Below are 6,000 nucleotides of genomic sequence, written 5' to 3'. Positions count from 1 at the left end.
TTCAACAGTTCCACTAGGGACAATATACAAATCAATGAGGATGAATTAAACAACGTGTTATGTAAATTACATCAAACCTTACATAAACAATCTAAAAGATGGTGGAACTGGCACTTCTTTGAAAAGTATGCAGAAAAACACATAATTCCCAGAGGGTTGAGGATGAAGGTATTTCCAGCCTTCAACCTTTACAATAATGATTTAACCAAAGAATGGGAAACAGCCTTGTCAGAGTGCTCTCTCAAATTAATAAATATATTAATTAAACACGATAAACTTGAACTAACAAAGTTAGATTCTGAAATTGAAGAATATAATGCCCAATTGTCTCAATTTAATGACAAAATAGATTACAAAAATCAGTATGATAAATACCAAAAAGAATTGGACAAATTGGAGCAAGAAATAATAGCAACTAAAAAACAAAAGTTGCAGAGAGATATTGAAGACTTTCAAAATCAAAGGGTTTATCGTTGGCGTAGTAATGTCACCTCTAGATACAGGGGTAACAGATATCTTGTTCAACAATCTGAGAGCAGTGCAGAGAGTGAAACTGATATTTCAGATAATGACTCAGACACAAACACTGACATTGAAAGTACTAGCAACACAGATATTAATAGTGCCAGACCTAAGAGCTACAGCTCAGTACAATCTTCCACATCTTCCTCTTCCTCATCATCTTCTTTTTTGTCCAAAACCCCCCACAACATAACTCCACCGGTTACTTTAACCAATCAGTCCAACACTCAGAACAGGGGCAGCAAACGGAAATTTTCAGGCCCAGTGAGACAGTCAACAAGAAGAAGGGAATTGAGTCCCTTCAGCAAGATAAGGATGAACAAATGAGGATTGTTAACCTTTCTGACTATACACTCAGTACCACACACAAATCTGTACTATCTAGAGGACTGTCTTTCTGCCCGGTAAACTCACTAAACAAATTTGAGGTAATAAAAGACATCCATCTGTTCTCCAGAAAAATACTACTCAAAAAACTATATGCCTTTAATCCAAACAGTTTGAATGCAGAAGATTTACTAACTGTAGATATATTGCAAGAGTTATCTGCAGCCAGTACAGATATGCAAACAGCAATTGACACAGATACTCAAGCAGATGAACCTGCATCTTCTGTTTGGAAATCAAATGTAAAACCTAAATCTACTTATGTTCCATCCTTTTCTATATCTCCAGAGATACAGATTTTTTGCAAGATGGTTTGTAAAGAAATCGAACAATTGCCCATATACAGGGCCAAACAAAACCTTAACATCAATGAAATTAATGCACTAAGAGAGATAGAATCATGGCATGATGTTCTAATCAAGCCATCTGATAAAGGTGGGAATGTGGTCCTTTGGCCACAACAAATGTATATGGATGAGGCTAAAAAACAATTATCTAATTCTGCTTGTTACAAACAGTTGATATTCAACCCTCAGAGTTCATATCTTACCCAATATAACAGAATGATATTAAGTGCTTGGAAATCCAATATAATATCTAATTCAGAGAAAAAGTATCTGATAAAGGACAACCCTAAAATTGCCACTTTATACTTTCTACCGAAAGTGCACAAAAACTCCTCAATACCCCCCGGAAGACCTATTGTGTCAGGAAATGACAACTTAACAGAAAATGCAAGTAAATTTGTAGACTTGCGATTAAGAGAATATCTCACGAGCATACCCTCATATGTACGTGACACAATGGAGGTATTGCAGCTGTTACAAAACATTAAATTATCTGAGGATATGTGGCTAGTTACAGCGGACGTCGAGTCCCTGTACACAAATATAAAACACGAAGATGGAATTAAAGCCATTAAATATTATTTGGCTTCAAATAATAATGACAACAATCTACATAATGACTTTATAATTCAACTCTTGAAATTTGTCCTGACTCACAACTTCTTCACATTTAATGACAGGTACTACTTGCAAACCCAAGGTACCGCTATGGGTACAGCTTGCGCGCCGACATACGCGAATTTATTTCTTGGCTACTGGGAACTATTCAATGTATTTTCTGATGACCTTGAAAAATATACTGAACACATTCCAATGTGGTTAAGATATATAGACGATGTGCTTTTCATCTGGGAAGGGTCATATGAACAACTTGAAATCTTTATGAAGAGAATTAATGAGAATGATCTTAACATCAAATTAACTTTTGAGGCTAACCAACAAGAGATATGCTTTTTGGATTTAAAAATATTCAAAAATAATGAAGGATTCATTAATACCACAATGTTTAGAAAAGAAACATCAACCAATACTCTTCTACATCATTCCAGTGCTCACTCTCCAAGTACCCTGAAAGCAATACCATACGGGGAATTTCTGAGACTTTGTCGGAACTGCACCACCAATGAGATCTACATACAGGAAAGTGTAGCTTTAGCACAAAGACTAATTACACGTGGATACAGTAAGAAATCCATAAAAAGAGCCAAGTATAAAGCACTTAGGAAAAGCAGAGATGACTTACTAATCCCAAAAAGCAAAACACCTCAAGAGTCATGTCCCAGACTCATTACAACATACAATCCCCAGATGCCGCATGTTATCAAAATCATTAATGATCATTGGAACATACTCCAAAACGATGAAACTCTCAAGCCATTAATAGGCGACAGAGACTCATTAGGATACAAGAGACCAAACAATCTGAGAGACAAACTGGTATCCAGCCATTTTGTAAGAACTGCCAAGAAAAAAGACACAAACTTAGGTATGTACCCATGTGGTACCTGTTCAGCCTGCAAATATGTTCTGAAAACCAAAACAATAACTAAAAAAACAGGACAAGTATATAACCTCCAAGCACATTTCTCATGTACCACCATAGGAGTAATATATGTACTCTATTGCTCCTGCCAAATGGCATACGTTGGCATGACGACAAGGGAGATAAAAACACGTATCTTGGAACATGTTTACAACATCAAATATGCTCAAAGAGATAAAGATAAAGGCAAAAAAATCACCTCTGTGGCCAAGCATTTCTTATCACACCATAATGGTTCACCCAGAGATCTAAAATACACTGTGATCCAAAAAGCATCTCTTGGCATAAGAGGTGGCAACATTGAAAAGGTTCTATTAAAAATGGAGTGTAAATGGATATATCTTCTAAATGCGGTTAAACCCTTTGGCATGAATGACTTTAACAACTTTTTTGTATATATCTAACTCTTAAGTTAAGAAATACATTCACCTAATTTTGGGAGAAAATACACATTTAGGTTATCCTTAGACCAACCCATATAGGATGTTAATTGCTAAACATCCTGATTGGTATAATAAACACCATACATGTATAACGCAGAGGATATTATTTAAATAATGTGAGATAAGGGACTTAGTCTCAGAGAAATAACTATGTAGACTCACCGTATCCAAATATTCAGCCTAATAATATACTAATCCAAACAGTACATAGAAAAATCATTAGTTAAAGTTCCAGTCTTTTTCTTACACATGTAATTTATAATTGGTCACTTTCTAAACAGAACATTATTTTCCTCACATTATTTGTTCAACAGGGGGCACACTATTGGCCCCATTCATAGTTTTACATGAATAAGATTCACTACCTTTGTCTTGACCCACACGCAATATATGAGAGATGCTCCCTATCACACTCCCCTTTTCACACTATATATATGCATCACTTCCCACTTTTACCTATGGCTATTATTAGCCTAATATATTATCGTTATTTCCCTTCTTTTACTTCCATTTTACACTTGAGACTGGTATTCTCAGCACGCTGAGGTCACCATGCACTTCCTTTTCTCACAGTACAGACTGACCATTATATCTAGATAACTCACATCAGGAATATACTGTAATTGAGTATATACTATATTCTTTCCCCCTTCACTTTTATGTTTATACTTATTCCTATCCCTTACACATCTTATTTCCCATGTTTAATCCAATCACCTTTTGTTACACAGCACAATTTCTATTCTTCAATGATAACCCACACCTGGGATTTTAAATAAAAATCTATAGCCTAGATAACAATTTATCAATTTTATTTACTGGCCTGATCGTTTCTCATGTATATGGAGATTGAAATAAAAGTGTCTATCTGTAGGTCAAATAGCAGGATACGCTCTATCTCATTGAGAGTACATCAGTTTAAAATTACATACACATCGGCAGATAGAAATATAGACAATGCAATACAGTGTGAAACTTAACACACAACTATATGATGTCAGTGCATTCACTGATCGGGTTCAGAATCACTCCCAATGATTCCCAAACAGTGCAACATACGCTGGGAATATTAAATTATATTATCTCACAAAAAATAATTACTACTCTGAACTTTATTCAAAAATTAAATTATCAAAAATTATACAACAAGATCCTATATGGCGATTAGTTGTCTAGTGGTTCACCTATCTGTCAGAACGCATTATATACACAACAAAACAATAGTGATTGGTTAGCGGCTAGACTATAGTTCACTCCTTATCTTTCTAACAGTATGCTAAATAATGTAATCCATTGGATTAAGTCTAACATTGGATAGACGTATTATACATCAGCAAACAGTAATAGTGACACTTCAAGATACTATGAAATTCCAGCATCCCTTCACATGCTGTTATTTTATGAAGTAACCAGCCGCACAATCATTCAAAAACACGTTATATTCCCTAATGCGTTCGCTTACAAATCATATACTTCATATATCTGCTTTAAAGACTAAGATCCCAATTATGCCATTGCGGTACGATACAATAATTCCTTACTAAGCATTGTTATGTTATGATACTAAGTAACTCTTGACTCTCAATGCTTTGTTTACCATCTGCAGTGATCATCCAATCGTTACCACATAACATACACACCCCCTGTTCACTTAGTAATGATTGGTCCATCAGTAACATCAAACACGCCCCCCTATTCACACTCCCTCCTTACGCTACGTAATACCGGATGCCACTGTCTATTCTTACTACAGACAGAATGAGCGGCCAATCAGATCTATTCAAAATCGAGAGGGACAACGAATCAGGGGCATGAGGTGGGACAACTACCCACATAAATAACGCTGAGTAGCAGCGGCCCGCACCCCCTCTGAGGAAGCGTTCTGTGAAACGCGCGTCAGGGGTCCAGCAGGAGAAGCTAGTTCTCTCCTGTCTGTCGCTTTTTAACTGCTTGCCTAGTTAATAACAGAATCTTCATCTACCTATATATTTGTTGATTCCTGGTGCCTACTATTTACCTTAAAAAATATAACTACTTAAAAGTAAAATAGCCCTCGGATTGTAAGGGCTTAGCTTATCCTTTATTATTATGCTGTGGGCATCAGGTTGAATACATAAAGCACTGCTTATTATATCAATCCAATTTAACTGGGTTTAAGTGTTTTTAACTCTTTCAGGCTACTTCTGTGTGAATGTTTGTTCCTAGTTGCTACAATAAAGTATTAAAGTATGAATGTTATGGAACATTTTAAACAAATAGAGTAATCTCACAGCTATATGAACATTTGGAGTTAAAGAAATATATATTTTTTTGTGGCATTCTTTTCTAAATAATCCTAAGTGTATCTCTTTGTACAATTAGTATTCCTAGTTGTTTAGTTCTGCTCTCTAAGAATCCACATTAGATGTGTACCACAACTATTATAAGTGACTACTAAGTACTGGTATATTTTATACCCTCTCTGATTTATATAATAGGTACAATATCTACCACTGAATAACTCCAACCATCCCCCACCACATTTTCAAAGCTCACTCCCTTAGCTGTCCCGGGACAGACATACTGATTTGCTGCTTAGAATTCCTTTACAATTAATGGGATGTGGCTACTGAGGCATTTTTTAGATAAAATATCTTTCTATTTTACATAGAGATGTTCAGGTGATATTTTCTAGTCAGCGTTTTACAGCTATGCTGCATCACTTTCAAGTGTTTTAACATTTGGGTATCATGGCCCTTTAAACATGACTAATTCTAAT

This window comes from Bombina bombina, chromosome 1, assembly GCF_027579735.1.
Source record: "Bombina bombina isolate aBomBom1 chromosome 1, aBomBom1.pri, whole genome shotgun sequence".
Lineage (NCBI taxonomy): Eukaryota > Metazoa > Chordata > Amphibia > Anura > Bombinatoridae > Bombina > Bombina bombina.
This window is presented reverse-complemented; position numbering follows the sequence as displayed.